Below are 24,764 nucleotides of genomic sequence, written 5' to 3' on the forward strand. Positions count from 1 at the left end.
GCCATACTGCCACTTCAGCACCTGTCTACGAATGCTTCATACGATTCTTGTTTCATATGCTACACTTACAGGCATATCAACCGCTTGTCATCACCGAAAAAATGCAGAAAAACGGGCGCCTTGCATTCTGCTACCTGTCCAACAGCGGGGGCAGATGTATGGCAAGCTCTAGGCTGTGCAGGCGCACCGTGGCCGAGGAGCTGGAGGAGAGATGCCTTCCTTAGCAGCTCCCTGCAGAGTGCGGAAGACCAGAGTGGCCGCGCCGCCGTTGTCAGTGGACGACACGCAATTGCCGAGCCACGGAGAACACGTTGCTTTGCGATGTGCACCCGCCCCGTGGCTTACACCGCGAACAGTGGCCCTGTGGCGCAACGGATAACGCGTCTGACTACGGATCAGAAGATTCCAGGTTCGAATCCTGGCAGGGTCGGCACTTTGTTAGTTGCGGGGGCGTAGCTAGGCAATGCATTCGAATGTCTCCACCTTCGTGGAGTGCAATGTTAATCCTGAGCATCTCGCAGCTGCATCTCGAGACGATCGTGGTAAATATCGCTTCGTGCAAGCGTCAGCGTAGCGTCAGTCGAGCAAAGTCGAGACAAGTCAAGCTGAGAGATGATACGCACTTAATTAAACGGTAGGCGCGTGAAACCGATGCACACAACGCTTTCCAAGTGTCCAATGCCACGCACCGAAAAGGACGGACTGCTGCACGCAGCAGAGTGGCGCAGTGGAAGCGTGCTGGGCCCATAACCCAGAGGTCCGTGGATCGAAACCACGCTCTGCTAAAATTATTCTTTTTCGTTGGTGCTTCGAGCTCGATCATTAAGCTTGGGGTGCGCTGATTCAGCGTCGTCAGTAAACCCTGTGAGTTGTGAAACGATGACGTCGTGTGAAGAATACGAGAAACACTTCCTAAGACGCAGACCTTCTTACGATTTTTTAGCAATTACATTCCTTGATCACAAGGGTAATGCTTTCTCGCGATATAAAAATCGCACCTCCCCGGCGGGGAATCGAACCCCGGTCTCCCGCGTGACAGGCGGGGATACTAACCACTATACTACCGAGGAACACGCAGGCGGTCTATACAATGCACGCACATTTCTGCTTCTCAAGTACGTGATACATCTAAAATCTAGCGTCCCGATGCTTCCAGAGTCAGCTGCTACGAAATAAAAGTATGCCCCAGGTGAGGCTCGAACTCACAACCCCGGCATTGCTCACGGCTACTGCCTTATAAGTACCGTGCGCTAACCAATTGCGCCACTGGGGCTACAGCGGAATGGTTTCAGTTAGCGGTATTCACTTTGCTGCCAAGCTGTTGTGGCTACAGACCCATCATACGATCATCACCTACGGCCATACTGCCACTTCAGCACCTGTCTACGAATGCTTCATACGATTCTTGTTTCATATGCTACACTTACAGGCATATCAACCGCTTGTCATCACCGAAAAAATGCAGAAAAACGGGCGCCTTGCATTCTGCTACCTGTCTAACAGCGGGGGCAGATGTATGGCAAGCTCTAGGCTGTGCAGGCGCACCGTGGCCGAGGAGCTGGAGGAGAGATGCCTTCCTTAGCAGCTCCCTGCAGAGTGCGGAAGACCAGAGTGGCCGCGCCGCCGTTGTCAGTGGACGACACGCAATTGCCGAGCCACGGAGAACACGTTGCTTTGCGATGTGCACCCGCCCCGTGGCTTACACCGCGAACAGTGGCCCTGTGGCGCAACGGATAACGCGTCTGACTACGGATCAGAAGATTCCAGGTTCGAATCCTGGCAGGGTCGGCATTTTGTTAGTTGCGGGGGCGTAGCTAGGCAATGCATTCGAATGTCTCCACCTTCGTGGAGTGCAATGTTAATCCTGAGCATCTCGCAGCTGCATCTCGAGACGATCGTGGTAAATATCGCTTCGTGCAAGCGTCAGCGTAGCGTCAGTCGAGCAAAGTCGAGACAAGTCAAGCTGAGAGATGATACGCAGTTAATTAAACGGTAGGCGCGTGAAACCGATGCACACAACGCTTTCCAAGTGTCCAATGCCACGCACCGAAAAGGACGGACTGCTGCACGCAGCAGAGTGGCGCAGTGGAAGCGTGCTGGGCCCATAACCCAGAGGTCCGTGGATCGAAACCACGCTCTGCTAAAATTATTCTTTTTCGTTGGTGCTTCGAGCTCGATCATTAAGCTTGGGGTGCGCTGATTCAGCGTCGTCAGTAAACCCTGTGAGTTGTGAAACGATGACGTCGTGTGAAGAATACGAGAAACACTTCCTAAGACGCAGACCTTCTTACGATTTTTTAGCAATTACATTCCTTGATCACAAGGGTAATGCTTTTTCGGGCCATACGTGCAACTTTCGCGATATAAAAATCGCACCTCCCCGGCGGGGAATCGAACCCCGGTCTCCCGCGTGACAGGCGGGGATACTAACCACTATGCTACCGAGGAACACGCAGGCGGTCTATACAATGCACGCACATTTCTGCTTCTCAAGTACGTGATACATCTAAAATCTAGCGTCCCGATGCTTCCAGAGTCAGCTGCTACGAAATAAAAGTATGCCCCAGGTGAGGCTCGAACTCACAACCCCGGCATTGCTAACGGCTACTGCCTTATAAGTACCGTGCGCTAACCAATTGCGCCACTGGGGCTACAGCGGAATGGTTTCAGTTAGCGGTATTCACTTTGCTGCCAAGCTGTTGTGGCTACAGACCCATCATACGATCATCACCTACGGCCATACTGCCACTTCAGCACCTGTCTACGAATGCTTCATACGATTCTTGTTTCATATGCTACACTTACAGGCATATCAACCGCTTGTCATCACCGAAAAAATGCAGAAAAACGGGCGCCTTGCATTCTGCTACCTGTCCAACAGCGGGGGCAGATGTATGGCAAGCTCTAGGCTGTGCAGGCGCACCGTGGCCGAGGAGCTGGAGGAGAGATGCCTTCCTTAGCAGCTCCCTGCAGAGTGCGGAAGACCAGAGTGGCCGCGCCGCCGTTGTCAGTGGACGACACGCAATTGCCGAGCCACGGAGAACACGTTGCTTTGCGATGTGCACCCGCCCCGTGGCTTACACCGCGAACAGTGGCCCTGTGGCGCAACGGATAACGCGTCTGACTACGGATCAGAAGATTCCAGGTTCGAATCCTGGCAGGGTCGGCACTTTGTTAGTTGCGGGGGCGTAGCTAGGCAATGCATTCGAATGTCTCCACCTTCGTGGAGTGCAATGTTAATCCTGAGCATCTCGCAGCTGCATCTCGAGACGATCGTGGTAAATATCGCTTCGTGCAAGCGTCAGCGTAGCGTCAGTCGAGCAAAGTCGAGACAAGTCAAGCTGAGAGATGATACGCACTTAATTAAACGGTAGGCGCGTGAAACCGATGCACACAACGCTTTCCAAGTGTCCAATGCCACGCACCGAAAAGGACGGACTGCTGCACGCAGCAGAGTGGCGCAGTGGAAGCGTGCTGGGCCCATAACCCAGAGGTCCGTGGATCGAAACCACGCTCTGCTAAAATTATTCTTTTTCGTTGGTGCTTCGAGCTCGATCATTAAGCTTGGGGTGCGCTGATTCAGCGTCGTCAGTAAACCCTGTGAGTTGTGAAACGATGACGTCGTGTGAAGAATACGAGAAACACTTCCTAAGACGCAGACCTTCTTACGATTTTTTAGCAATTACATTCCTTGATCACAAGGGTAATGCTTTCTCGCGATATAAAAATCGCACCTCCCCGGCGGGGAATCGAACCCCGGTCTCCCGCGTGACAGGCGGGGATACTAACCACTATACTACCGAGGAACACGCAGGCGGTCTATACAATGCACGCACATTTCTGCTTCTCAAGTACGTGATACATCTAAAATCTAGCGTCCCGATGCTTCCAGAGTCAGCTGCTACGAAATAAAAGTATGCCCCAGGTGAGGCTCGAACTCACAACCCCGGCATTGCTCACGGCTACTGCCTTATAAGTACCGTGCGCTAACCAATTGCGCCACTGGGGCTACAGCGGAATGGTTTCAGTTAGCGGTATTCACTTTGCTGCCAAGCTGTTGTGGCTACAGACCCATCATACGATCATCACCTACGGCCATACTGCCACTTCAGCACCTGTCTACGAATGCTTCATACGATTCTTGTTTCATATGCTACACTTACAGGCATATCAACCGCTTGTCATCACCGAAAAAATGCAGAAAAACGGGCGCCTTGCATTCTGCTACCTGTCCAACAGCGGGGGCAGATGTATGGCAAGCTCTAGGCTGTGCAGGCGCACCGTGGCCGAGGAGCTGGAGGAGAGATGCCTTCCTTAGCAGCTCCCTGCAGAGTGCGGAAGACCAGAGTGGCCGCGCCGCCGTTGTCAGTGGACGACACGCAATTGCCGAGCCACGGAGAACACGTTGCTTTGCGATGTGCACCCGCCCCGTGGCTTACACCGCGAACAGTGGCCCTGTGGCGCAACGGATAACGCGTCTGACTACGGATCAGAAGATTCCAGGTTCGAATCCTGGCAGGGTCGGCATTTTGTTAGTTGCGGGGGCGTAGCTAGGCAATGCATTCGAATGTCTCCACCTTCGTGGAGTGCAATGTTAATCCTGAGCATCTCGCAGCTGCATCTCGAGACGATCGTGGTAAATATCGCTTCGTGCAAGCGTCAGCGTAGCGTCAGTCGAGCAAAGTCGAGACAAGTCAAGCTGAGAGATGATACGCAGTTAATTAAACGGTAGGCGCGTGAAACCGATGCACACAACGCTTTCCAAGTGTCCAATGCCACGCACCGAAAAGGACGGACTGCTGCACGCAGCAGAGTGGCGCAGTGGAAGCGTGCTGGGCCCATTACCCAGAGGTCCGTGGATCGAAACCACGCTCTGCTAAAATTATTCTTTTTCGTTGGTGCTTCGAGCTCGATCATTAAGCTTGGGGTGCGCTGATTCAGCGTCGTCAGTAAACCCTGTGAGTTGTGAAACGATGACGTCGTGTGAAGAATACGAGAAACACTTCCTAAGACGCAGACCTTCTTACGATTTTTTAGCAATTACATTCCTTGATCACAAGGGTAATGCTTTTTCGGGCCATACGTGCAACTTTCGCGATATAAAAATCGCACCTCCCCGGCGGGGAATCGAACCCCGGTCTCCCGCGTGACAGGCGGGGATACTAACCACTATGCTACCGAGGAACACGCAGGCGGTCTATACAATGCACGCACATTTCTGCTTCTCAAGTACGTGATACATCTAAAATCTAGCGTCCCGATGCTTCCAGAGTCAGCTGCTACGAAATAAAAGTATGCCCCAGGTGAGGCTCGAACTCACAACCCCGGCATTGCTCACGGCTACTGCCTTATAAGTACCGTGCGCTAACCAATTGCGCCACTGGGGCTACAGCGGAATGGTTTCAGTTAGCGGTATTCACTTTGCTGCCAAGCTGTTGTGGCTACAGACCCATCATACGATCATCACCTACGGCCATACTGCCACTTCAGCACCTGTCTACGAATGCTTCATACGATTCTTGTTTCATATGCTACACTTACAGGCATATCAACCGCTTGTCATCACCGAAAAAATGCAGAAAAACGGGCGCCTTGCATTCTGCTACCTGTCCAACAGCGGGGGCAGATGTATGGCAAGCTCTAGGCTGTGCAGGCGCACCGTGGCCGAGGAGCTGGAGGAGAGATGCCTTCCTTAGCAGCTCCCTGCAGAGTGCGGAAGACCAGAGTGGCCGCGCCGCCGTTGTCAGTGGACGACACGCAATTGCCGAGCCACGGAGAACACGTTGCTTTGCGATGTGCACCCGCCCCGTGGCTTACACCGCGAACAGTGGCCCTGTGGCGCAACGGATAACGCGTCTGACTACGGATCAGAAGATTCCAGGTTCGAATCCTGGCAGGGTCGGCACTTTGTTAGTTGCGGGGGCGTAGCTAGGCAATGCATTCGAATGTCTCCACCTTCGTGGAGTGCAATGTTAATCCTGAGCATCTCGCAGCTGCATCTCGAGACGATCGTGGTAAATATCGCTTCGTGCAAGCGTCAGCGTAGCGTCAGTCGAGCAAAGTCGAGACAAGTCAAGCTGAGAGATGATACGCACTTAATTAAACGGTAGGCGCGTGAAACCGATGCACACAACGCTTTCCAAGTGTCCAATGCCACGCACCGAAAAGGACGGACTGCTGCACGCAGCAGAGTGGCGCAGTGGAAGCGTGCTGGGCCCATAACCCAGAGGTCCGTGGATCGAAACCACGCTCTGCTAAAATTATTCTTTTTCGTTGGTGCTTCGAGCTCGATCATTAAGCTTGGGGTGCGCTGATTCAGCGTCGTCAGTAAACCCTGTGAGTTGTGAAACGATGACGTCGTGTGAAGAATACGAGAAACACTTCCTAAGACGCAGACCTTCTTACGATTTTTTAGCAATTACATTCCTTGATCACAAGGGTAATGCTTTTTCGGGCCATACGTGCAACTTTCGCGATATAAAAATCGCACCTCCCCGGCGGGGAATCGAACCCCGGTCTCCCGCGTGACAGGCGGGGATACTAACCACTATGCTACCGAGGAACACGCAGGCGGTCTATACAATGCACGCACATTTCTGCTTCTCAAGTACGTGATACATCTAAAATCTAGCGTCCCGATGCTTCCAGAGTCAGCTGCTACGAAATAAAAGTATGCCCCAGGTGAGGCTCGAACTCACAACCCCGGCATTGCTCACGGCTACTGCCTTATAAGTACCGTGCGCTAACCAATTGCGCCACTGGGGCTACAGCGGAATGGTTTCAGTTAGCGGTATTCACTTTGCTGCCAAGCTGTTGTGGCTACAGACCCATCATACGATCATCACCTACGGCCATACTGCCACTTCAGCACCTGTCTACGAATGCTTCATACGATTCTTGTTTCATATGCTACACTTACAGGCATATCAACCGCTTGTCATCACCGAAAAAATGCAGAAAAACGGGCGCCTTGCATTCTGCTACCTGTCCAACAGCGGGGGCAGATGTATGGCAAGCTCTAGGCTGTGCAGGCGCACCGTGGCCGAGGAGCTGGAGGAGAGATGCCTTCCTTAGCAGCTCCCTGCAGAGTGCGGAAGACCAGAGTGGCCGCGCCGCCGTTGTCAGTGGACGACACGCAATTGCCGAGCCACGGAGAACACGTTGCTTTGCGATGTGCACCCGCCCCGTGGCTTACACCGCGAACAGTGGCCCTGTGGCGCAACGGATAACGCGTCTGACTACGGATCAGAAGATTCCAGGTTCGAATCCTGGCAGGGTCGGCATTTTGTTAGTTGCGGGGGCGTAGCTAGGCAATGCATTCGAATGTCTCCACCTTCGTGGAGTGCAATGTTAATCCTGAGCATCTCGCAGCTGCATCTCGAGACGATCGTGGTAAATATCGCTTCGTGCAAGCGTCAGCGTAGCGTCAGTCGAGCAAAGTCGAGACAAGTCAAGCTGAGAGATGATACGCAGTTAATTAAACGGTAGGCGCGTGAAACCGATGCACACAACGCTTTCCAAGTGTCCAATGCCACGCACCGAAAAGGACGGACTGCTGCACGCAGCAGAGTGGCGCAGTGGAAGCGTGCTGGGCCCATAACCCAGAGGTCCGTGGATCGAAACCACGCTCTGCTAAAATTATTCTTTTTCGTTGGTGCTTCGAGCTCGATCATTAAGCTTGGGGTGCGCTGATTCAGCGTCGTCAGTAAACCCTGTGAGTTGTGAAACGATGACGTCGTGTGAAGAATACGAGAAACACTTCCTAAGACGCAGACCTTCTTACGATTTTTTAGCAATTACATTCCTTGATCACAAGGGTAATGCTTTCTCGCGATATAAAAATCGCACCTCCCCGGCGGGGAATCGAACCCCGGTCTCCCGCGTGACAGGCGGGGATACTAACCACTATACTACCGAGGAACACGCAGGCGGTCTATACAATGCACGCACATTTCTGCTTCTCAAGTACGTGATACATCTAAAATCTAGCGTCCCGATGCTTCCAGAGTCAGCTGCTACGAAATAAAAGTATGCCCCAGGTGAGGCTCGAACTCACAACCCCGGCATTGCTCACGGCTACTGCCTTATAAGTACCGTGCGCTAACCAATTGCGCCACTGGGGCTACAGCGGAATGGTTTCAGTTAGCGGTATTCACTTTGCTGCCAAGCTGTTGTGGCTACAGACCCATCATACGATCATCACCTACGGCCATACTGCCACTTCAGCACCTGTCTACGAATGCTTCATACGATTCTTGTTTCATATGCTACACTTACAGGCATATCAACCGCTTGTCATCACCGAAAAAATGCAGAAAAACGGGCGCCTTGCATTCTGCTACCTGTCCAACAGCGGGGGCAGATGTATGGCAAGCTCTAGGCTGTGCAGGCGCACCGTGGCCGAGGAGCTGGAGGAGAGATGCCTTCCTTAGCAGCTCCCTGCAGAGTGCGGAAGACCAGAGTGGCCGCGCCGCCGTTGTCAGTGGACGACACGCAATTGCCGAGCCACGGAGAACACGTTGCTTTGCGATGTGCACCCGCCCCGTGGCTTACACCGCGAACAGTGGCCCTGTGGCGCAACGGATAACGCGTCTGACTACGGATCAGAAGATTCCAGGTTCGAATCCTGGCAGGGTCGGCACTTTGTTAGTTGCGGGGGCGTAGCTAGGCAATGCATTCGAATGTCTCCACCTTCGTGGAGTGCAATGTTAATCCTGAGCATCTCGCAGCTGCATCTCGAGACGATCGTGGTAAATATCGCTTCGTGCAAGCGTCAGCGTAGCGTCAGTCGAGCAAAGTCGAGACAAGTCAAGCTGAGAGATGATACGCACTTAATTAAACGGTAGGCGCGTGAAACCGATGCACACAACGCTTTCCAAGTGTCCAATGCCACGCACCGAAAAGGACGGACTGCTGCACGCAGCAGAGTGGCGCAGTGGAAGCGTGCTGGGCCCATAACCCAGAGGTCCGTGGATCGAAACCACGCTCTGCTAAAATTATTCTTTTTCGTTGGTGCTTCGAGCTCGATCATTAAGCTTGGGGTGCGCTGATTCAGCGTCGTCAGTAAACCCTGTGAGTTGTGAAACGATGACGTCGTGTGAAGAATACGAGAAACACTTCCTAAGACGCAGACCTTCTTACGATTTTTTAGCAATTACATTCCTTGATCACAAGGGTAATGCTTTCTCGCGATATAAAAATCGCACCTCCCCGGCGGGGAATCGAACCCCGGTCTCCCGCGTGACAGGCGGGGATACTAACCACTATACTACCGAGGAACACGCAGGCGGTCTATACAATGCACGCACATTTCTGCTTCTCAAGTACGTGATACATCTAAAATCTAGCGTCCCGATGCTTCCAGAGTCAGCTGCTACGAAATAAAAGTATGCCCCAGGTGAGGCTCGAACTCACAACCCCGGCATTGCTCACGGCTACTGCCTTATAAGTACCGTGCGCTAACCAATTGCGCCACTGGGGCTACAGCGGAATGGTTTCAGTTAGCGGTATTCACTTTGCTGCCAAGCTGTTGTGGCTACAGACCCATCATACGATCATCACCTACGGCCATACTGCCACTTCAGCACCTGTCTACGAATGCTTCATACGATTCTTGTTTCATATGCTACACTTACAGGCATATCAACCGCTTGTCATCACCGAAAAAATGCAGAAAAACGGGCGCCTTGCATTCTGCTACCTGTCCAACAGCGGGGGCAGATGTATGGCAAGCTCTAGGCTGTGCAGGCGCACCGTGGCCGAGGAGCTGGAGGAGAGATGCCTTCCTTAGCAGCTCCCTGCAGAGTGCGGAAGACCAGAGTGGCCGCGCCGCCGTTGTCAGTGGACGACACGCAATTGCCGAGCCACGGAGAACACGTTGCTTTGCGATGTGCACCCGCCCCGTGGCTTACACCGCGAACAGTGGCCCTGTGGCGCAACGGATAACGCGTCTGACTACGGATCAGAAGATTCCAGGTTCGAATCCTGGCAGGGTCGGCATTTTGTTAGTTGCGGGGGCGTAGCTAGGCAATGCATTCGAATGTCTCCACCTTCGTGGAGTGCAATGTTAATCCTGAGCATCTCGCAGCTGCATCTCGAGACGATCGTGGTAAATATCGCTTCGTGCAAGCGTCAGCGTAGCGTCAGTCGAGCAAAGTCGAGACAAGTCAAGCTGAGAGATGATACGCAGTTAATTAAACGGTAGGCGCGTGAAACCGATGCACACAACGCTTTCCAAGTGTCCAATGCCACGCACCGAAAAGGACGGACTGCTGCACGCAGCAGAGTGGCGCAGTGGAAGCGTGCTGGGCCCATAACCCAGAGGTCCGTGGATCGAAACCACGCTCTGCTAAAATTATTCTTTTTCGTTGGTGCTTCGAGCTCGATCATTAAGCTTGGGGTGCGCTGATTCAGCGTCGTCAGTAAACCCTGTGAGTTGTGAAACGATGACGTCGTGTGAAGAATACGAGAAACACTTCCTAAGACGCAGACCTTCTTACGATTTTTTAGCAATTACATTCCTTGATCACAAGGGTAATGCTTTCTCGCGATATAAAAATCGCACCTCCCCGGCGGGGAATCGAACCCCGGTCTCCCGCGTGACAGGCGGGGATACTAACCACTATACTACCGAGGAACACGCAGGCGGTCTATACAATGCACGCACATTTCTGCTTCTCAAGTACGTGATACATCTAAAATCTAGCGTCTCGATGCTTCCAGAGTCAGCTGCTACGAAATAAAAGTATGCCCCAGGTGAGGCTCGAACTCACAACCCCGGCATTGCTCACGGCTACTGCCTTATAAGTACCGTGCGCTAACCAATTGCGCCACTGGGGCTACAGCGGAATGGTTTCAGTTAGCGGTATTCACTTTGCTGCCAAGCTGTTGTGGCTACAGACCCATCATACGATCATCACCTACGGCCATACTGCCACTTCAGCACCTGTCTACGAATGCTTCATACGATTCTTGTTTCATATGCTACACTTACAGGCATATCAACCGCTTGTCATCACCGAAAAAATGCAGAAAAACGGGCGCCTTGCATTCTGCTACCTGTCCAACAGCGGGGGCAGATGTATGGCAAGCTCTAGGCTGTGCAGGCGCACCGTGGCCGAGGAGCTGGAGGAGAGATGCCTTCCTTAGCAGCTCCCTGCAGAGTGCGGAAGACCAGAGTGGCCGCGCCGCCGTTGTCAGTGGACGACACGCAATTGCCGAGCCACGGAGAACACGTTGCTTTGCGATGTGCACCCGCCCCGTGGCTTACACCGCGAACAGTGGCCCTGTGGCGCAACGGATAACGCGTCTGACTACGGATCAGAAGATTCCAGGTTCGAATCCTGGCAGGGTCGGCACTTTGTTAGTTGCGGGGGCGTAGCTAGGCAATGCATTCGAATGTCTCCACCTTCGTGGAGTGCAATGTTAATCCTGAGCATCTCGCAGCTGCATCTCGAGACGATCGTGGTAAATATCGCTTCGTGCAAGCGTCAGCGTAGCGTCAGTCGAGCAAAGTCGAGACAAGTCAAGCTGAGAGATGATACGCACTTAATTAAACGGTAGGCGCGTGAAACCGATGCACACAACGCTTTCCAAGTGTCCAATGCCACGCACCGAAAAGGACGGACTGCTGCACGCAGCAGAGTGGCGCAGTGGAAGCGTGCTGGGCCCATAACCCAGAGGTCCGTGGATCGAAACCACGCTCTGCTAAAATTATTCTTTTTCGTTGGTGCTTCGAGCTCGATCATTAAGCTTGGGGTGCGCTGATTCAGCGTCGTCAGTAAACCCTGTGAGTTGTGAAACGATGACGTCGTGTGAAGAATACGAGAAACACTTCCTAAGACGCAGACCTTCTTACGATTTTTTAGCAATTACATTCCTTGATCACAAGGGTAATGCTTTCTCGCGATATAAAAATCGCACCTCCCCGGCGGGGAATCGAACCCCGGTCTCCCGCGTGACAGGCGGGGATACTAACCACTATACTACCGAGGAACACGCAGGCGGTCTATACAATGCACGCACATTTCTGCTTCTCAAGTACGTGATACATCTAAAATCTAGCGTCCCGATGCTTCCAGAGTCAGCTGCTACGAAATAAAAGTATGCCCCAGGTGAGGCTCGAACTCACAACCCCGGCATTGCTCACGGCTACTGCCTTATAAGTACCGTGCGCTAACCAATTGCGCCACTGGGGCTACAGCGGAATGGTTTCAGTTAGCGGTATTCACTTTGCTGCCAAGCTGTTGTGGCTACAGACCCATCATACGATCATCACCTACGGCCATACTGCCACTTCAGCACCTGTCTACGAATGCTTCATACGATTCTTGTTTCATATGCTACACTTACAGGCATATCAACCGCTTGTCATCACCGAAAAAATGCAGAAAAACGGGCGCCTTGCATTCTGCTACCTGTCCAACAGCGGGGGCAGATGTATGGCAAGCTCTAGGCTGTGCAGGCGCACCGTGGCCGAGGAGCTGGAGGAGAGATGCCTTCCTTAGCAGCTCCCTGCAGAGTGCGGAAGACCAGAGTGGCCGCGCCGCCGTTGTCAGTGGACGACACGCAATTGCCGAGCCACGGAGAACACGTTGCTTTGCGATGTGCACCCGCCCCGTGGCTTACACCGCGAACAGTGGCCCTGTGGCGCAACGGATAACGCGTCTGACTACGGATCAGAAGATTCCAGGTTCGAATCCTGGCAGGGTCGGCATTTTGTTAGTTGCGGGGGCGTAGCTAGGCAATGCATTCGAATGTCTCCACCTTCGTGGAGTGCAATGTTAATCCTGAGCATCTCGCAGCTGCATCTCGAGACGATCGTGGTAAATATCGCTTCGTGCAAGCGTCAGCGTAGCGTCAGTCGAGCAAAGTCGAGACAAGTCAAGCTGAGAGATGATACGCAGTTAATTAAACGGTAGGCGCGTGAAACCGATGCACACAACGCTTTCCAAGTGTCCAATGCCACGCACCGAAAAGGACGGACTGCTGCACGCAGCAGAGTGGCGCAGTGGAAGCGTGCTGGGCCCATAACCCAGAGGTCCGTGGATCGAAACCACGCTCTGCTAAAATTATTCTTTTTCGTTGGTGCTTCGAGCTCGATCATTAAGCTTGGGGTGCGCTGATTCAGCGTCGTCAGTAAACCCTGTGAGTTGTGAAACGATGACGTCGTGTGAAGAATACGAGAAACACTTCCTAAGACGCAGACCTTCTTACGATTTTTTAGCAATTACATTCCTTGATCACAAGGGTAATGCTTTCTCGCGATATAAAAATCGCACCTCCCCGGCGGGGAATCGAACCCCGGTCTCCCGCGTGACAGGCGGGGATACTAACCACTATACTACCGAGGAACACGCAGGCGGTCTATACAATGCACGCACATTTCTGCTTCTCAAGTACGTGATACATCTAAAATCTAGCGTCCCGATGCTTCCAGAGTCAGCTGCTACGAAATAAAAGTATGCCCCAGGTGAGGCTCGAACTCACAACCCCGGCATTGCTCACGGCTACTGCCTTATAAGTACCGTGCGCTAACCAATTGCGCCACTGGGGCTACAGCGGAATGGTTTCAGTTAGCGGTATTCACTTTGCTGCCAAGCTGTTGTGGCTACAGACCCATCATACGATCATCACCTACGGCCATACTGCCACTTCAGCACCTGTCTACGAATGCTTCATACGATTCTTGTTTCATATGCTACACTTACAGGCATATCAACCGCTTGTCATCACCGAAAAAATGCAGAAAAACGGGCGCCTTGCATTCTGCTACCTGTCCAACAGCGGGGGCAGATGTATGGCAAGCTCTAGGCTGTGCAGGCGCACCGTGGCCGAGGAGCTGGAGGAGAGATGCCTTCCTTAGCAGCTCCCTGCAGAGTGCGGAAGACCAGAGTGGCCGCGCCGCCGTTGTCAGTGGACGACACGCAATTGCCGAGCCACGGAGAACACGTTGCTTTGCGATGTGCACCCGCCCCGTGGCTTACACCGCGAACAGTGGCCCTGTGGCGCAACGGATAACGCGTCTGACTACGGATCAGAAGATTCCAGGTTCGAATCCTGGCAGGGTCGGCATTTTGTTAGTTGCGGGGGCGTAGCTAGGCAATGCATTCGAATGTCTCCACCTTCGTGGAGTGCAATGTTAATCCTGAGCATCTCGCAGCTGCATCTCGAGACGATCGTGGTAAATATCGCTTCGTGCAAGCGTCAGCGTAGCGTCAGTCGAGCAAAGTCGAGACAAGTCAAGCTGAGAGATGATACGCAGTTAATTAAACGGTAGGCGCGTGAAACCGATGCACACAACGCTTTCCAAGTGTCCAATGCCACGCACCGAAAAGGACGGACTGCTGCACGCAGCAGAGTGGCGCAGTGGAAGCGTGCTGGGCCCATAACCCAGAGGTCCGTGGATCGAAACCACGCTCTGCTAAAATTATTCTTTTTCGTTGGTGCTTCGAGCTCGATCATTAAGCTTGGGGTGCGCTGATTCAGCGTCGTCAGTAAACCCTGTGAGTTGTGAAACGATGACGTCGTGTGAAGAATACGAGAAACACTTCCTAAGACGCAGACCTTCTTACGATTTTTTAGCAATTACATTCCTTGATCACAAGGGTAATGCTTTCTCGCGATATAAAAATCGCACCTCCCCGGCGGGGAATCGAACCCCGGTCTCCCGCGTGACAGGCGGGGATACTAACCACTATGCTACCGAGGAACACGCAGGCGGTCTATACAATGCACGCACATTTCTGCTTCTCAAGTACGTGATACATCTAAAATCTAGCGTCCCGATGCTTCCAGAGTCAGCTGCTACGAAATAAAAGTATGCCCCAGGTGAGGCTCGAACTCACAACCCCGGCATTGCTAACGGCTACTGCCTTATAAGTACCGTGCGCTAACCAATTGCGCCACTGGGGCTACAGCGGAATGGTTTCAGTTAGCGGTATTCACTTTGCTGCCAAGCTGTTGTGGCTACAGACCCATCATACGATCATCACCTACGGCCATACTGCCACTTCAGCACCTGTCTACGAATGCTTCATACGATTCTTGTTTCATATTCTACACTTACAGGCATATCAACCGCTTGTCATCACCGAAAAAATGCAGAAAAACGGGCGCCTTGCATTCTGCTACCTGTCCAACAGCGGGGGCAGATGTATGGCAAGCTCTAGGCTGTGCAGGCGCACCGTGGCCGAGGAGCTGGAGGAGAGATGCCTTCCTTAGCAGCTCCCTGCAGAGTGCGGAAGACCAGAGTGGCCGCGCCGCCGTTGTCAGTGGACGACGCGCAATTGCCGAGCCACGGAGAACACGTTGCTTTGCGATGTGCACCCGCCCCGTGGCTTACACCGCGAACAGTGGCCCTGTGGCGCAACGGATAACGCGTCTGACTACGGATCAGAAGATTCCAGGTTCGAATCCTGGCAGGGTCGGCACTTTGTTAGTTGCGGGGGCGTAGCTAGGCAATGCATTCGAATGTCTCCACCTTCGTGGAGTGCAATGTTAATCCTGAGCATCTCGCAGCTGCATCTCGAGACGATCGTGGTAAATATCGCTTCGTGCAAGCGTCAGCGTAGCGTCAGTCGAGCAAAGTCGAGACAAGTCAAGCTGAGAGATGATACGCACTTAATTAAACGGTAGGCGCGTGAAACCGATGCACACAACGCTTTCCAAGTGTCCAATGCCACGCACCGAAAAGGACGGACTGCTGCACGCAGCAGAGTGGCGCAGTGGAAGCGTGCTGGGCCCATAACCCAGAGGTCCGTGGATCGAAACCACGCTCTGCTAAAATTATTCTTTTTCGTTGGTGCTTCGAGCTCGATCATTAAGCTTGGGGTGCGCTGATTCAGCGTCGTCAGTAAACCCTGTGAGTTGTGAAACGATGACGTCGTGTGAAGAATACGAGAAACACTTCCTAAGACGCAGACCTTCTTACGATTTTTTAGCAATTACATTCCTTGATCACAAGGGTAATGCTTTCTCGCGATATAAAAATCGCACCTCCCCGGCGGGGAATCGAACCCCGGTCTCCCGCGTGACAGGCGGGGATACTAACCACTATACTACCGAGGAACACGCAGGCGGTCTATACAATGCACGCACATTTCTGCTTCTCAAGTACGTGATACATCTAAAATCTAGCGTCCCGATGCTTCCAGAGTCAGCTGCTACGAAATAAAAGTATGCCCCAGGTGAGGCTCGAACTCACAACCCCGGCATTGCTCACGGCTACTGCCTTATAAGTACCGTGCGCTAACCAATTGCGCCACTGGGGCTACAGCGGAATGGTTTCAGTTAGCGGTATTCACTTTGCTGCCAAGCTGTTGTGGCTACAGACCCATCATACGATCATCACCTACGGCCATACTGCCACTTCAGCACCTGTCTACGAATGCTTCATACGATTCTTGTTTCATATGCTACACTTACAGGCATATCAACCGCTTGTCATCACCGAAAAAATGCAGAAAAACGGGCGCCTTGCATTCTGCTACCTGTCCAACAGCGGGGGCAGATGTATGGCAAGCTCTAGGCTGTGCAGGCGCACCGTGGCCGAGGAGCTGGAGGAGAGATGCCTTCCTTAGCAGCTCCCTGCAGAGTGCGGAAGACCAGAGTGGCCGCGCCGCCGTTGTCAGTGGACGACACGCAATTGCCGAGCCACGGAGAACACGTTGCTTTGCGATGTGCACCCGCCCCGTGGCTTACACCGCGAACAGTGGCCCTGTGGCGCAACGGATAACGCGTCTGACTACGGATCAGAAGATTCCAGGTTCGAATCCTGGCAGGGTCGGCATTTTGTTAGTTGCGGGGGCGTAGCTAGGCAATGCATTCGAATGTCTCCACCTTCGTGGAGTGCAATGTTAATCCTGAGCATCTCGCAGCTGCATCTCGAGACGATCGTGGTAAATATCGCTTCGTGCAAGCGTCAGCGTAGCGTCAGTCGAGCAAAGTCGAGACAAGTCAAGCTGAGAGATGATACGCAGTTAATTAAACGGTAGGCGCGTGAAACCGATGCACACAACGCTTTCCAAGTGTCCAATGCCACGCACCGAAAAGGACGGACTGCTGCACGCAGCAGAGTGGCGCAGTGGAAGCGTGCTGGGCCCATAACCCAGAGGTCCGTGGATCGAAACCACGCTCTGCTAAAATTATTCTTTTTCGTTGGTGCTTCGAGCTCGATCATTAAGCTTGGGGTGCGCTGATTCAGCGTCGTCAGTAAACCCTGTGAGTTGTGAAACGATGACGTCGTGTGAAGAATACGAGAAACACTTCCTAAGACGCAGACCTTCTTACGATTTTTTAGCAATTACATTCCTTGATCACAAGGGTAATGCTTTTTCGGGCCATACGTGCAACTTTCGCGATATAAAAATCGCACCTCCCCGGCGGGGAATCGAACCCCGGTCTCCCGCGTGACAGGCGGGGATACTAACCACTATGCTACCGAGGAACACGCAGGCGGTCTATACAATGCACGCACATTTCTGCTTCTCAAGTACGTGATACATCTAAAATCTAGCGTCCCGATGCTTCCAGAGTCAGCTGCTACGAAATAAAAGTATGCCCCAGGTGAGGCTCGAACTCACAACCCCGGCATTGCTAACGGCTACTGCCTTATAAGTACCGTGCGCTAACCAATTGCGCCACTGGGGCTACAGCGGAATGGTTTCAGTTAGCGGTATTCACTTTGCTGCCAAGCTGTTGTGGCTACAGACCCATCATACGATCGTCACCTACGGCCATACTGCCACTTCAGCACCTGTCTACGAATGCTTCATACGATTCTTGTTTCATATGCTACACTTACAGGCATATCAACCGCTTGTCATCACCGAAAAAATGCAGAAAAACGGGCGCCTTGCATTCTGCTACCTGTCCAACAGCGGGGGCAGATGTATGGCAAGCTCTAGGCTGTGCAGGCGCACCGTGGCCGAGGAGCTGGAGGAGAGATGCCTTCCTTAGCAGCTCCCTGCAGAGTGCGGAAGACCAGAGTGGCCGCGCCGCCGTTGTCAGTGGACGACACGCAATTGCCGAGCCACGGAGAACACGTTGCTTTGCGATGTGCACCCGCCCCGTGGCTTACACCGCGAACAGTGGCCCTGTGGCGCAACGGATAACGCGTCTGACTACGGATCAGAAGATTCCAGGTTCGAATCCTGGCAGGGTCGGCACTTTGTTAGTTGCGGGGGCGTAGCTAGGCAATGCATTCGAATGTCTCCACCTTCGTGGAGTGCAATGTTAATCCTGAGCATCTCGCAGCTGCATCTCGAGACGATCGTGGTAAATATCGCTTCGTGCAAGCGTCAGCGTAGCGTCAGTCGAGCAAAGTCGAGACAAGTCAAGCTGAGAGATGATACGCACTTAATTAAACGGTAGGCGCGTGAAACCGATGCACACAACGCTTTCCAAGTGTCCAATGCCACGCACCGAAAAGGACGGACTGCTGCACGCAGCAGAGTGGCGCAGTGGAAGCGTGCTGGGCCCATAACCCAGAGGTCCGTGGATCGAAACCACGCTCTGCTAAAATTATTCTTTTTCGTTGGTGCTTCGAGCTCGATCATTAAGCTTGGGGTGCGCTGATTCAGCGTCGTCAGTAAACCCTGTGAGTTGTGAAACGATGACGTCGTGTGAAGAATACGAGAAACACTTCCTAAGACGCAGACCTTCTTACGATTTTTTAGCAATTACATTCCTTGATCACAAGGGTAATGCTTTCTCGCGATATAAAAATCGCACCTCCCCGGCGGGGAATCGAACCCCGGTCTCCCGCGTGACAGGCGGGGATACTAACCACTACACTACCGAGGAACACGCAGGCGGTCTATACAATGCACGCACATTTCTGCTTCTCAAGTACGTGATACATCTAAAATCTAGCGTCCCGATGCTTCCAGAGTCAGCTGCTACGAAATAAAAGTATGCCCCAGGTGAGGCTCGAACTCACAACCCCGGCATTGCTCACGGCTACTGCCTTATAAGTACCGTGCGCTAACCAATTGCGCCACTGGGGCTACAGCGGAATGGTTACAGTTAGCGGTATTCACTTTGCTGCCAAGCTGTTGTGGCTACAGACCCATCATACGATCATCACCTACGGCCATACTGCCACTTCAGCACCTGTCTACGAATGCTTCATACGATTCTTGTTTCATATGCTACACTTACAGGCATATCAACCGCTTGTCATCACCGAAAAAATGCAGAAAAACGGGCGCCTTGCATTCTGCTACCTGTCCAACAGCGGGGGCAGATGTATGGCAAGCTCTAGGCTGTGCAGGCGCACCGTGGCCGAGGAGCTGGAGGAGAGATGCCTTCCTTAGCAGCTCCCTGCAGAGTGCGGAAGACCAGAGTGGCCGCGCCGCCGTTGTCAGTGGACGACACGCAATTGCCGAGCCACGGAGAACACGTTGCTTTGCGATGTGCACCCGCCCCGTGGCTTACACCGCGAACAGTGGCCCTGTGGCGCAACGGATAACGCGTCTGACTACGGATCAGAAGATTCCAGGTTCGAATCCTGGCAGGGTCGGCATTTTGTTAGTTGCGGGGGCGTAGCTAGGCAATGCATTCGAATGTCTCCACCTTCGTGGAGTGCAATGTTAATCCTGAGCATCTCGCAGCTGCATCTCGAGACGATCGTGGTAAATATCGCTTCGTGCAAGCGTCAGCGTAGCGTCAGTCGAGCAAAGTCGAGACAAGTCAAGCTGAGAGATGATACGCACTTAATTAAACGGTAGGCGCGTGAAACCGATGCACACAACGCTTTCCAAGTGTCCAATGCCACGCACCGAAAAGGACGGACTGCTGCACGCAGCAGAGTGGCGCAGTGGAAGCGTGCTGGGCCCATAACCCAGAGGTCCGTGGATCGAAACCACGCTCTGCTAAAATTATTCTTTTTCGTTGGTGCTTCGAGCTCGATCATTAAGCTTGGGGTGCGCTGATTCAGCGTCGTCAGTAAACCCTGTGAGTTGTGAAACGATGACGTCGTGTGAAGAATACGAGAAACACTTCCTAAGACGCAGACCTTCTTACGATTTTTTAGCAATTACATTCCTTGATCACAAGGGTAATGCTTTCTCGCGATATAAAAATCGCACCTCCCCGGCGGGGAATCGAACCCCGGTCTCCCGCGTGACAGGCGGGGATACTAACCACTATACTACCGAGGAACACGCAGGCGGTCTATACAATGCACGCACATTTCTGCTTCTCAAGTACGTGATACATCTAAAATCTAGCGTCCCGATGCTTCCAGAGTCAGCTGCTACGAAATAAAAGTATGCCCCAGGTGAGGCTCGAACTCACAACCCCGGCATTGCTCACGGCTACTGCCTTATAAGTACCGTGCGCTAACCAATTGCGCCACTGGGGCTACAGCGGAATGGTTACAGTTAGCGGTATTCACTTTGCTGCCAAGCTGTTGTGGCTACAGACCCATCATACGATCATCACCTACGGCCATACTGCCACTTCAGCACCTGTCTACGAATGCTTCATACGATTCTTGTTTCATATGCTACACTTACAGGCATATCAACCGCTTGTCATCACCGAAAAAATGCAGAAAAACGGGCGCCTTGCATTCTGCTACCTGTCCAACAGCGGGGGCAGATGTATGGCAAGCTCTAGGCTGTGCAGGCGCACCGTGGCCGAGGAGCTGGAGGAGAGATGCCTTCCTTAGCAGCTCCCTGCAGAGTGCGGAAGACCAGAGTGGCCGCGCCGCCGTTGTCAGTGGACGACACGCAATTGCCGAGCCACGGAGAACACGTTGCTTTGCGATGTGCACCCGCCCCGTGGCTTACACCGCGAACAGTGGCCCTGTGGCGCAACGGATAACGCGTCTGACTACGGATCAGAAGATTCCAGGTTCGAATCCTGGCAGGGTCGGCATTTTGTTAGTTGCGGGGGCGTAGCTAGGCAATGCATTCGAATGTCTCCACCTTCGTGGAGTGCAATGTTAATCCTGAGCATCTCGCAGCTGCATCTCGAGACGATCGTGGTAAATATCGCTTCGTGCAAGCGTCAGCGTAGCGTCAGTCGAGCAAAGTCGAGACAAGTCAAGCTGAGAGATGATACGCAGTTAATTAAACGGTAGGCGCGTGAAACCGATGCACACAACGCTTTCCAAGTGTCCAATGCCACGCACCGAAAAGGACGGACTGCTGCACGCAGCAGAGTGGCGCAGTGGAAGCGTGCTGGGCCCATTACCCAGAGGTCCGTGGATCGAAACCACGCTCTGCTAAAATTATTCTTTTTCGTTGGTGCTTCGAGCTCGATCATTAAGCTTGGGGTGCGCTGATTCAGCGTCGTCAGTAAACCCTGTGAGTTGTGAAACGATGACGTCGTGTGAAGAATACGAGAAACACTTCCTAAGACGCAGACCTTCTTACGATTTTTTAGAAATTACATTCCTTGATCACAAGGGTAATGCTTTCTCGCGATATAAAAATCGCACCTCCCCGGCGGGGAATCGAACCCCGGTCTCCCGCGTGACAGGCGGGGATACTAACCACTATACTACCGAGGAACACGCAGGCGGTCTATACAATGCACGAACATTTCTGCTTCTCAAGTACGTGATACATCTAAAATCTAGCGTCCCGATGCTTCCAGAGTCAGCTGCTACGAAATAAAAGTATGCCCCAGGTGAGGCTCGAACTCACAACCCCGGCATTGCTCACGGCTACTGCCTTATAAGTACTGTGCGCTAACCAATTGCGCCACTGGGGCTACAGCGGAATGGTTTCAGTTAGCGGTATTCACTTTGCTGCCAAGCTGTTGTGGCTACAGACCCATCATACGATCATCACCTACGGCCATACTGCCACTTCAGCACCTGTCTACGAATGCTTCATACGATTCTTGTTTCATATGCTACACTTACAGGCATATCAACCGCTTGTCATCACCGAAAAAATGCAGAAAAACGGGCGCCTTGCATTCTGCTACCTGTCCAACAGCGGGGGCAGATGTATGGCAAGCTCTAGGCTGTGCAGGCGCACCGTGGCCGAGGAGCTGGAGGAGAGATGCCTTCCTTAGCAGCTCCCTGCAGAGTGCGGAAGACCAGAGTGGCCGCGCCGCCGTTGTCAGTGGACGACACGCAATTGCCGAGCCACGGAGAACACGTTGCTTTGCGATGTGCACCCGCCCCGTGGCTTACACCGCGAACAGTGGCCCTGTGGCGCAACGGATAACGCGTCTGACTACGGATCAGAAGTTTCCAGGTTCGAATCCTGGCAGGGTCGGCATTTTGTTAGTTGCGGGGGCGTAGCTAGGCAATGCATTCGAATGTCTCCACCTTCGTGGAGTGCAATGTTAATCCTGAGCATCTCGCAGCTGCATCTCGAGACGATCGTGGTAAATATCGCTTCGTGCAAGCGTCAGCGTAGCGTCAGTCGAGCAAAGTCGAGACAAGTCAAGCTGAGAGATGATACGCAGTTAATTAAACGGTAGGCGCGTGAAACCGATGCACACAACGCTTTCCAAGTGTCCAATGCCACGCACCGAAAAGGACGGACTGCTGCACGCAGCAGAGTGGCGCAGTGGAAGCGTGCTGGGCCCATAACCCAGAGGTCCGTGGATCGAAACCACGCTCTGCTAAAATTATTCTTTTTCGTTGGTGCTTCGAGCTCGATCATTAAGCTTGGGGTGCGCTGATTCAGCGTCGTCAGTAAACCCTGTGAGTTGTGAAACGATGACGTCGTGTGAAGAATACGAGAAACACTTCCTAAGACGCAGACCTTCTTACGATTTTTTAGCAATTACATTCCTTGATCACAAGGGTAATGCTTACTCGCGATATAAAAATCGCACCTCCCCGGCGGGGAATCGAACCCCGGTCTCCCGCGTGACAGGCGGGGATACTAACCACTATACTACCGAGGAACACGCAGGCGGTCTATACAATGCACGCACATTTCTGCTTCTCAAGTACGTGATACATCTAAAATCTAGCGTCCCGATGCTTCCAGAGTCAGCTGCTACGAAATAAAAGTATGCCCCAGGTGAGGCTCGAACTCACAACCCCGGCATTGCTCACGGCTACTGCCTTATAAGTACCGTGCGCTAACCAATTGCGCCACTGGGGCTACAGCGGAATGGTTTCAGTTAGCGGTATTCACTTTGCAGCCAAGCTGTTGTGGCTACAGACCCATCATACGATCATCACCTACGGCCATACTGCCACTTCAGCACCTGTCTACGAATGCTTCATACGATTATTGTTTCATATGCTACACTTACAGGCATATCAACCGCTTGTCATCACCGAAAAAATGCAGAAAAACGGGCGCCTTGCATTCTGCTACCTGTCCAACAGCGGGGGCAGATGTATGGCAAGCTCTAGGCTGTGCAGGCGCACCGTGGCCGAGGAGCTGGAGGAGAGATGCCTTCCTTAGCAGCTCCCTGCAGAGTGCGGAAGACCAGAGTGGCCGCGCCGCCGTTGTCAGTGGACGACACGCAATTGCCGAGCCACGGAGAACACGTTGCTTTGCGATGTGCACCCGCCCCGTGGCTTACACCGCGAACAGTGGCCCTGTGGCGCAACGGATAACGCGTCTGACTACGGATCAGAAGATTCCAGGTTCGAATCCTGGCAGGGTCGGCATTTTGTTAGTTGCGGGGGCGTAGCTAGGCAATGCATTCGAATGTCTCCACCTTCGTGGAGTGCAATGTTAATCCTGAGCATCTCGCAGCTGCATCTCGAGACGATCGTGGTAAATATCGCTTCGTGCAAGCGTCAGCGTAGCGTCAGTCGAGCAAAGTCGAGACAAGTCAAGCTGAGAGATGATACGCAGTTAATTAAACGGTAGGCGCGTGAAACCGATGCACACAACGCTTTCCAAGTGTCCAATGCCACGCACCGAAAAGGACGGACTGCTGCACGCAGCAGAGTGGCGCAGTGGAAGCGTGCTGGGCCCATAACCCAGAGGTCCGTGGATCGAAACCACGCTCTGCTAAAATTATTCTTTTTCGTTGGTGCTTCGAGCTCGATCATTAAGCTTGGGGTGCGCTGATTCAGCGTCGTCAGTAAACCCTGTGAGTTGTGAAACGATGACGTCGTGTGAAGAATACGAGAAACACTTCCTAAGACGCAGACCTTCTTACGATTTTTTAGCAATTACATTCCTTGATCACAAGGGTAATGCTTTCTCGCGATATAAAAATCGCACCTCCCCGGCGGGGAATCGAACCCCGGTCTCCCGCGTGACAGGCGGGGATACTAACCACTACACTACCGAGGAACACACAGGCGGTCTATACAATGCACGCACATTTCTGCTTCTCAAGTACGTGATACATCTAAAATCTAGCGTCCCGATGCTTCCAGAGTCAGCTGCTACGAAATAAAAGTATGCCCCAGGTGAGGCTCGAACTCACAACCCCGGCATTGCTCACGGCTACTGCCTTATAAGTACCGTGCGCTAACCAATTGCGCCACTGGGGCTACAGCGGAATGGTTACAGTTAGCGGTATTCACTTTGCTGCCAAGCTGTTGTGGCTACAGACCCATCATACGATCATCACCTACGGCCATACTGCCACTTCAGCACCTGTCTACGAATGCTTCATACGATTCTTGTTTCATATGCTACACTTACAGGCATATCAACCGCTTGTCATCACCGAAAAAATGCAGAAAAACGGGCGCCTTGCATTCTGCTACCTGTCCAACAGCGGGGGCAGATGTATGGCAAGCTCTAGGCTGTGCAGGCGCACCGTGGCCGAGGAGCTGGAGGAGAGATGCCTTCCTTAGCAGCTCCCTGCAGAGT

At 52.9% G+C, this 24,764-nt stretch overlaps 72 non-coding genes across 72 annotated transcripts; 36 read left to right on the forward strand and 36 right to left on the reverse strand.

The window, feature by feature from the left end:
- The first annotated feature begins 357 nt into the window (after nt 1-357).
- Nucleotides 358-430, forward strand: Trnar-acg (transfer RNA arginine (anticodon ACG)). The gene has a single exon. It is a non-coding gene; the product is annotated as a tRNA-Arg (tRNA).
- Nucleotides 431-713: 283 nt separating this feature from the next.
- Trnam-cau (transfer RNA methionine (anticodon CAU)) lies at nt 714-785 on the forward strand. The gene has a single exon. It is a non-coding gene; the product is annotated as a tRNA-Met (tRNA).
- A 213-nt stretch (nt 786-998) lies between these two features.
- Nucleotides 999-1,070, reverse strand: Trnad-guc (transfer RNA aspartic acid (anticodon GUC)). The gene has a single exon. It is a non-coding gene; the product is annotated as a tRNA-Asp (tRNA).
- A 111-nt stretch (nt 1,071-1,181) lies between these two features.
- Trnai-uau (transfer RNA isoleucine (anticodon UAU)) lies at nt 1,182-1,273 on the reverse strand. Its single transcript is given in 2 exon segments — nt 1,182-1,217; nt 1,236-1,273. It is a non-coding gene; the product is annotated as a tRNA-Ile (tRNA).
- A 442-nt stretch (nt 1,274-1,715) lies between these two features.
- Nucleotides 1,716-1,788, forward strand: Trnar-acg (transfer RNA arginine (anticodon ACG)). Its single transcript has one exon. It is a non-coding gene; the product is annotated as a tRNA-Arg (tRNA).
- A 283-nt stretch (nt 1,789-2,071) lies between these two features.
- Trnam-cau (transfer RNA methionine (anticodon CAU)) lies at nt 2,072-2,143 on the forward strand. Its single transcript has one exon. It is a non-coding gene; the product is annotated as a tRNA-Met (tRNA).
- Nucleotides 2,144-2,376: 233 nt separating this feature from the next.
- On the reverse strand, nt 2,377-2,448 carry Trnad-guc (transfer RNA aspartic acid (anticodon GUC)). The gene has a single exon. It is a non-coding gene; the product is annotated as a tRNA-Asp (tRNA).
- Nucleotides 2,449-2,559: 111 nt separating this feature from the next.
- Trnai-uau (transfer RNA isoleucine (anticodon UAU)) lies at nt 2,560-2,651 on the reverse strand. The gene is given in 2 exon segments: nt 2,560-2,595; nt 2,614-2,651. It is a non-coding gene; the product is annotated as a tRNA-Ile (tRNA).
- Nucleotides 2,652-3,093: 442 nt separating this feature from the next.
- Trnar-acg (transfer RNA arginine (anticodon ACG)) lies at nt 3,094-3,166 on the forward strand. The gene has a single exon. It is a non-coding gene; the product is annotated as a tRNA-Arg (tRNA).
- A 283-nt stretch (nt 3,167-3,449) lies between these two features.
- Trnam-cau (transfer RNA methionine (anticodon CAU)) lies at nt 3,450-3,521 on the forward strand. Its single transcript has one exon. It is a non-coding gene; the product is annotated as a tRNA-Met (tRNA).
- Nucleotides 3,522-3,734: 213 nt separating this feature from the next.
- Nucleotides 3,735-3,806, reverse strand: Trnad-guc (transfer RNA aspartic acid (anticodon GUC)). The gene has a single exon. It is a non-coding gene; the product is annotated as a tRNA-Asp (tRNA).
- Nucleotides 3,807-3,917: 111 nt separating this feature from the next.
- On the reverse strand, nt 3,918-4,009 carry Trnai-uau (transfer RNA isoleucine (anticodon UAU)). Its single transcript is given in 2 exon segments — nt 3,918-3,953; nt 3,972-4,009. It is a non-coding gene; the product is annotated as a tRNA-Ile (tRNA).
- Nucleotides 4,010-4,451: 442 nt separating this feature from the next.
- On the forward strand, nt 4,452-4,524 carry Trnar-acg (transfer RNA arginine (anticodon ACG)). The gene has a single exon. It is a non-coding gene; the product is annotated as a tRNA-Arg (tRNA).
- Nucleotides 4,525-4,807: 283 nt separating this feature from the next.
- On the forward strand, nt 4,808-4,879 carry Trnam-cau (transfer RNA methionine (anticodon CAU)). Its single transcript has one exon. It is a non-coding gene; the product is annotated as a tRNA-Met (tRNA).
- A 233-nt stretch (nt 4,880-5,112) lies between these two features.
- On the reverse strand, nt 5,113-5,184 carry Trnad-guc (transfer RNA aspartic acid (anticodon GUC)). Its single transcript has one exon. It is a non-coding gene; the product is annotated as a tRNA-Asp (tRNA).
- Nucleotides 5,185-5,295: 111 nt separating this feature from the next.
- Nucleotides 5,296-5,387, reverse strand: Trnai-uau (transfer RNA isoleucine (anticodon UAU)). Its single transcript is given in 2 exon segments — nt 5,296-5,331; nt 5,350-5,387. It is a non-coding gene; the product is annotated as a tRNA-Ile (tRNA).
- A 442-nt stretch (nt 5,388-5,829) lies between these two features.
- On the forward strand, nt 5,830-5,902 carry Trnar-acg (transfer RNA arginine (anticodon ACG)). Its single transcript has one exon. It is a non-coding gene; the product is annotated as a tRNA-Arg (tRNA).
- A 283-nt stretch (nt 5,903-6,185) lies between these two features.
- Nucleotides 6,186-6,257, forward strand: Trnam-cau (transfer RNA methionine (anticodon CAU)). Its single transcript has one exon. It is a non-coding gene; the product is annotated as a tRNA-Met (tRNA).
- A 233-nt stretch (nt 6,258-6,490) lies between these two features.
- Trnad-guc (transfer RNA aspartic acid (anticodon GUC)) lies at nt 6,491-6,562 on the reverse strand. The gene has a single exon. It is a non-coding gene; the product is annotated as a tRNA-Asp (tRNA).
- A 111-nt stretch (nt 6,563-6,673) lies between these two features.
- On the reverse strand, nt 6,674-6,765 carry Trnai-uau (transfer RNA isoleucine (anticodon UAU)). Its single transcript is given in 2 exon segments — nt 6,674-6,709; nt 6,728-6,765. It is a non-coding gene; the product is annotated as a tRNA-Ile (tRNA).
- Nucleotides 6,766-7,207: 442 nt separating this feature from the next.
- On the forward strand, nt 7,208-7,280 carry Trnar-acg (transfer RNA arginine (anticodon ACG)). Its single transcript has one exon. It is a non-coding gene; the product is annotated as a tRNA-Arg (tRNA).
- Nucleotides 7,281-7,563: 283 nt separating this feature from the next.
- Nucleotides 7,564-7,635, forward strand: Trnam-cau (transfer RNA methionine (anticodon CAU)). Its single transcript has one exon. It is a non-coding gene; the product is annotated as a tRNA-Met (tRNA).
- Nucleotides 7,636-7,848: 213 nt separating this feature from the next.
- On the reverse strand, nt 7,849-7,920 carry Trnad-guc (transfer RNA aspartic acid (anticodon GUC)). Its single transcript has one exon. It is a non-coding gene; the product is annotated as a tRNA-Asp (tRNA).
- Nucleotides 7,921-8,031: 111 nt separating this feature from the next.
- On the reverse strand, nt 8,032-8,123 carry Trnai-uau (transfer RNA isoleucine (anticodon UAU)). Its single transcript is given in 2 exon segments — nt 8,032-8,067; nt 8,086-8,123. It is a non-coding gene; the product is annotated as a tRNA-Ile (tRNA).
- Nucleotides 8,124-8,565: 442 nt separating this feature from the next.
- Nucleotides 8,566-8,638, forward strand: Trnar-acg (transfer RNA arginine (anticodon ACG)). The gene has a single exon. It is a non-coding gene; the product is annotated as a tRNA-Arg (tRNA).
- A 283-nt stretch (nt 8,639-8,921) lies between these two features.
- On the forward strand, nt 8,922-8,993 carry Trnam-cau (transfer RNA methionine (anticodon CAU)). The gene has a single exon. It is a non-coding gene; the product is annotated as a tRNA-Met (tRNA).
- Nucleotides 8,994-9,206: 213 nt separating this feature from the next.
- Nucleotides 9,207-9,278, reverse strand: Trnad-guc (transfer RNA aspartic acid (anticodon GUC)). The gene has a single exon. It is a non-coding gene; the product is annotated as a tRNA-Asp (tRNA).
- Nucleotides 9,279-9,389: 111 nt separating this feature from the next.
- Nucleotides 9,390-9,481, reverse strand: Trnai-uau (transfer RNA isoleucine (anticodon UAU)). Its single transcript is given in 2 exon segments — nt 9,390-9,425; nt 9,444-9,481. It is a non-coding gene; the product is annotated as a tRNA-Ile (tRNA).
- A 442-nt stretch (nt 9,482-9,923) lies between these two features.
- On the forward strand, nt 9,924-9,996 carry Trnar-acg (transfer RNA arginine (anticodon ACG)). Its single transcript has one exon. It is a non-coding gene; the product is annotated as a tRNA-Arg (tRNA).
- A 283-nt stretch (nt 9,997-10,279) lies between these two features.
- On the forward strand, nt 10,280-10,351 carry Trnam-cau (transfer RNA methionine (anticodon CAU)). The gene has a single exon. It is a non-coding gene; the product is annotated as a tRNA-Met (tRNA).
- A 213-nt stretch (nt 10,352-10,564) lies between these two features.
- Nucleotides 10,565-10,636, reverse strand: Trnad-guc (transfer RNA aspartic acid (anticodon GUC)). Its single transcript has one exon. It is a non-coding gene; the product is annotated as a tRNA-Asp (tRNA).
- Nucleotides 10,637-10,747: 111 nt separating this feature from the next.
- Trnai-uau (transfer RNA isoleucine (anticodon UAU)) lies at nt 10,748-10,839 on the reverse strand. Its single transcript is given in 2 exon segments — nt 10,748-10,783; nt 10,802-10,839. It is a non-coding gene; the product is annotated as a tRNA-Ile (tRNA).
- A 442-nt stretch (nt 10,840-11,281) lies between these two features.
- Trnar-acg (transfer RNA arginine (anticodon ACG)) lies at nt 11,282-11,354 on the forward strand. The gene has a single exon. It is a non-coding gene; the product is annotated as a tRNA-Arg (tRNA).
- A 283-nt stretch (nt 11,355-11,637) lies between these two features.
- Trnam-cau (transfer RNA methionine (anticodon CAU)) lies at nt 11,638-11,709 on the forward strand. Its single transcript has one exon. It is a non-coding gene; the product is annotated as a tRNA-Met (tRNA).
- Nucleotides 11,710-11,922: 213 nt separating this feature from the next.
- Nucleotides 11,923-11,994, reverse strand: Trnad-guc (transfer RNA aspartic acid (anticodon GUC)). Its single transcript has one exon. It is a non-coding gene; the product is annotated as a tRNA-Asp (tRNA).
- A 111-nt stretch (nt 11,995-12,105) lies between these two features.
- Trnai-uau (transfer RNA isoleucine (anticodon UAU)) lies at nt 12,106-12,197 on the reverse strand. Its single transcript is given in 2 exon segments — nt 12,106-12,141; nt 12,160-12,197. It is a non-coding gene; the product is annotated as a tRNA-Ile (tRNA).
- A 442-nt stretch (nt 12,198-12,639) lies between these two features.
- Nucleotides 12,640-12,712, forward strand: Trnar-acg (transfer RNA arginine (anticodon ACG)). Its single transcript has one exon. It is a non-coding gene; the product is annotated as a tRNA-Arg (tRNA).
- A 283-nt stretch (nt 12,713-12,995) lies between these two features.
- Nucleotides 12,996-13,067, forward strand: Trnam-cau (transfer RNA methionine (anticodon CAU)). The gene has a single exon. It is a non-coding gene; the product is annotated as a tRNA-Met (tRNA).
- Nucleotides 13,068-13,280: 213 nt separating this feature from the next.
- Trnad-guc (transfer RNA aspartic acid (anticodon GUC)) lies at nt 13,281-13,352 on the reverse strand. Its single transcript has one exon. It is a non-coding gene; the product is annotated as a tRNA-Asp (tRNA).
- Nucleotides 13,353-13,463: 111 nt separating this feature from the next.
- Trnai-uau (transfer RNA isoleucine (anticodon UAU)) lies at nt 13,464-13,555 on the reverse strand. Its single transcript is given in 2 exon segments — nt 13,464-13,499; nt 13,518-13,555. It is a non-coding gene; the product is annotated as a tRNA-Ile (tRNA).
- Nucleotides 13,556-13,997: 442 nt separating this feature from the next.
- On the forward strand, nt 13,998-14,070 carry Trnar-acg (transfer RNA arginine (anticodon ACG)). Its single transcript has one exon. It is a non-coding gene; the product is annotated as a tRNA-Arg (tRNA).
- Nucleotides 14,071-14,353: 283 nt separating this feature from the next.
- Trnam-cau (transfer RNA methionine (anticodon CAU)) lies at nt 14,354-14,425 on the forward strand. The gene has a single exon. It is a non-coding gene; the product is annotated as a tRNA-Met (tRNA).
- A 213-nt stretch (nt 14,426-14,638) lies between these two features.
- Trnad-guc (transfer RNA aspartic acid (anticodon GUC)) lies at nt 14,639-14,710 on the reverse strand. Its single transcript has one exon. It is a non-coding gene; the product is annotated as a tRNA-Asp (tRNA).
- A 111-nt stretch (nt 14,711-14,821) lies between these two features.
- On the reverse strand, nt 14,822-14,913 carry Trnai-uau (transfer RNA isoleucine (anticodon UAU)). Its single transcript is given in 2 exon segments — nt 14,822-14,857; nt 14,876-14,913. It is a non-coding gene; the product is annotated as a tRNA-Ile (tRNA).
- Nucleotides 14,914-15,355: 442 nt separating this feature from the next.
- Trnar-acg (transfer RNA arginine (anticodon ACG)) lies at nt 15,356-15,428 on the forward strand. The gene has a single exon. It is a non-coding gene; the product is annotated as a tRNA-Arg (tRNA).
- A 283-nt stretch (nt 15,429-15,711) lies between these two features.
- Trnam-cau (transfer RNA methionine (anticodon CAU)) lies at nt 15,712-15,783 on the forward strand. Its single transcript has one exon. It is a non-coding gene; the product is annotated as a tRNA-Met (tRNA).
- Nucleotides 15,784-15,996: 213 nt separating this feature from the next.
- Nucleotides 15,997-16,068, reverse strand: Trnad-guc (transfer RNA aspartic acid (anticodon GUC)). Its single transcript has one exon. It is a non-coding gene; the product is annotated as a tRNA-Asp (tRNA).
- A 111-nt stretch (nt 16,069-16,179) lies between these two features.
- Nucleotides 16,180-16,271, reverse strand: Trnai-uau (transfer RNA isoleucine (anticodon UAU)). Its single transcript is given in 2 exon segments — nt 16,180-16,215; nt 16,234-16,271. It is a non-coding gene; the product is annotated as a tRNA-Ile (tRNA).
- A 442-nt stretch (nt 16,272-16,713) lies between these two features.
- On the forward strand, nt 16,714-16,786 carry Trnar-acg (transfer RNA arginine (anticodon ACG)). The gene has a single exon. It is a non-coding gene; the product is annotated as a tRNA-Arg (tRNA).
- A 283-nt stretch (nt 16,787-17,069) lies between these two features.
- On the forward strand, nt 17,070-17,141 carry Trnam-cau (transfer RNA methionine (anticodon CAU)). Its single transcript has one exon. It is a non-coding gene; the product is annotated as a tRNA-Met (tRNA).
- A 233-nt stretch (nt 17,142-17,374) lies between these two features.
- On the reverse strand, nt 17,375-17,446 carry Trnad-guc (transfer RNA aspartic acid (anticodon GUC)). The gene has a single exon. It is a non-coding gene; the product is annotated as a tRNA-Asp (tRNA).
- Nucleotides 17,447-17,557: 111 nt separating this feature from the next.
- Trnai-uau (transfer RNA isoleucine (anticodon UAU)) lies at nt 17,558-17,649 on the reverse strand. Its single transcript is given in 2 exon segments — nt 17,558-17,593; nt 17,612-17,649. It is a non-coding gene; the product is annotated as a tRNA-Ile (tRNA).
- Nucleotides 17,650-18,091: 442 nt separating this feature from the next.
- Nucleotides 18,092-18,164, forward strand: Trnar-acg (transfer RNA arginine (anticodon ACG)). Its single transcript has one exon. It is a non-coding gene; the product is annotated as a tRNA-Arg (tRNA).
- A 283-nt stretch (nt 18,165-18,447) lies between these two features.
- Trnam-cau (transfer RNA methionine (anticodon CAU)) lies at nt 18,448-18,519 on the forward strand. Its single transcript has one exon. It is a non-coding gene; the product is annotated as a tRNA-Met (tRNA).
- Nucleotides 18,520-18,732: 213 nt separating this feature from the next.
- Nucleotides 18,733-18,804, reverse strand: Trnad-guc (transfer RNA aspartic acid (anticodon GUC)). Its single transcript has one exon. It is a non-coding gene; the product is annotated as a tRNA-Asp (tRNA).
- A 111-nt stretch (nt 18,805-18,915) lies between these two features.
- On the reverse strand, nt 18,916-19,007 carry Trnai-uau (transfer RNA isoleucine (anticodon UAU)). The gene is given in 2 exon segments: nt 18,916-18,951; nt 18,970-19,007. It is a non-coding gene; the product is annotated as a tRNA-Ile (tRNA).
- A 442-nt stretch (nt 19,008-19,449) lies between these two features.
- Nucleotides 19,450-19,522, forward strand: Trnar-acg (transfer RNA arginine (anticodon ACG)). Its single transcript has one exon. It is a non-coding gene; the product is annotated as a tRNA-Arg (tRNA).
- Nucleotides 19,523-19,805: 283 nt separating this feature from the next.
- Nucleotides 19,806-19,877, forward strand: Trnam-cau (transfer RNA methionine (anticodon CAU)). Its single transcript has one exon. It is a non-coding gene; the product is annotated as a tRNA-Met (tRNA).
- A 213-nt stretch (nt 19,878-20,090) lies between these two features.
- Nucleotides 20,091-20,162, reverse strand: Trnad-guc (transfer RNA aspartic acid (anticodon GUC)). Its single transcript has one exon. It is a non-coding gene; the product is annotated as a tRNA-Asp (tRNA).
- A 111-nt stretch (nt 20,163-20,273) lies between these two features.
- On the reverse strand, nt 20,274-20,365 carry Trnai-uau (transfer RNA isoleucine (anticodon UAU)). The gene is given in 2 exon segments: nt 20,274-20,309; nt 20,328-20,365. It is a non-coding gene; the product is annotated as a tRNA-Ile (tRNA).
- A 442-nt stretch (nt 20,366-20,807) lies between these two features.
- Nucleotides 20,808-20,880, forward strand: Trnar-acg (transfer RNA arginine (anticodon ACG)). Its single transcript has one exon. It is a non-coding gene; the product is annotated as a tRNA-Arg (tRNA).
- Nucleotides 20,881-21,163: 283 nt separating this feature from the next.
- Trnam-cau (transfer RNA methionine (anticodon CAU)) lies at nt 21,164-21,235 on the forward strand. Its single transcript has one exon. It is a non-coding gene; the product is annotated as a tRNA-Met (tRNA).
- Nucleotides 21,236-21,448: 213 nt separating this feature from the next.
- On the reverse strand, nt 21,449-21,520 carry Trnad-guc (transfer RNA aspartic acid (anticodon GUC)). The gene has a single exon. It is a non-coding gene; the product is annotated as a tRNA-Asp (tRNA).
- Nucleotides 21,521-21,631: 111 nt separating this feature from the next.
- Trnai-uau (transfer RNA isoleucine (anticodon UAU)) lies at nt 21,632-21,723 on the reverse strand. Its single transcript is given in 2 exon segments — nt 21,632-21,667; nt 21,686-21,723. It is a non-coding gene; the product is annotated as a tRNA-Ile (tRNA).
- A 442-nt stretch (nt 21,724-22,165) lies between these two features.
- Nucleotides 22,166-22,238, forward strand: Trnar-acg (transfer RNA arginine (anticodon ACG)). Its single transcript has one exon. It is a non-coding gene; the product is annotated as a tRNA-Arg (tRNA).
- Nucleotides 22,239-22,521: 283 nt separating this feature from the next.
- Trnam-cau (transfer RNA methionine (anticodon CAU)) lies at nt 22,522-22,593 on the forward strand. Its single transcript has one exon. It is a non-coding gene; the product is annotated as a tRNA-Met (tRNA).
- Nucleotides 22,594-22,806: 213 nt separating this feature from the next.
- Nucleotides 22,807-22,878, reverse strand: Trnad-guc (transfer RNA aspartic acid (anticodon GUC)). The gene has a single exon. It is a non-coding gene; the product is annotated as a tRNA-Asp (tRNA).
- Nucleotides 22,879-22,989: 111 nt separating this feature from the next.
- Trnai-uau (transfer RNA isoleucine (anticodon UAU)) lies at nt 22,990-23,081 on the reverse strand. The gene is given in 2 exon segments: nt 22,990-23,025; nt 23,044-23,081. It is a non-coding gene; the product is annotated as a tRNA-Ile (tRNA).
- Nucleotides 23,082-23,523: 442 nt separating this feature from the next.
- Trnar-acg (transfer RNA arginine (anticodon ACG)) lies at nt 23,524-23,596 on the forward strand. Its single transcript has one exon. It is a non-coding gene; the product is annotated as a tRNA-Arg (tRNA).
- Nucleotides 23,597-23,879: 283 nt separating this feature from the next.
- Trnam-cau (transfer RNA methionine (anticodon CAU)) lies at nt 23,880-23,951 on the forward strand. Its single transcript has one exon. It is a non-coding gene; the product is annotated as a tRNA-Met (tRNA).
- Nucleotides 23,952-24,164: 213 nt separating this feature from the next.
- Trnad-guc (transfer RNA aspartic acid (anticodon GUC)) lies at nt 24,165-24,236 on the reverse strand. Its single transcript has one exon. It is a non-coding gene; the product is annotated as a tRNA-Asp (tRNA).
- A 111-nt stretch (nt 24,237-24,347) lies between these two features.
- On the reverse strand, nt 24,348-24,439 carry Trnai-uau (transfer RNA isoleucine (anticodon UAU)). The gene is given in 2 exon segments: nt 24,348-24,383; nt 24,402-24,439. It is a non-coding gene; the product is annotated as a tRNA-Ile (tRNA).
- Nucleotides 24,440-24,764: the final 325 nt, after the last annotated feature.

The sequence above is a fragment of the Schistocerca gregaria genome, chromosome 8, assembly GCF_023897955.1.
Source record: "Schistocerca gregaria isolate iqSchGreg1 chromosome 8, iqSchGreg1.2, whole genome shotgun sequence".
Lineage (NCBI taxonomy): Eukaryota > Metazoa > Arthropoda > Insecta > Orthoptera > Acrididae > Schistocerca > Schistocerca gregaria.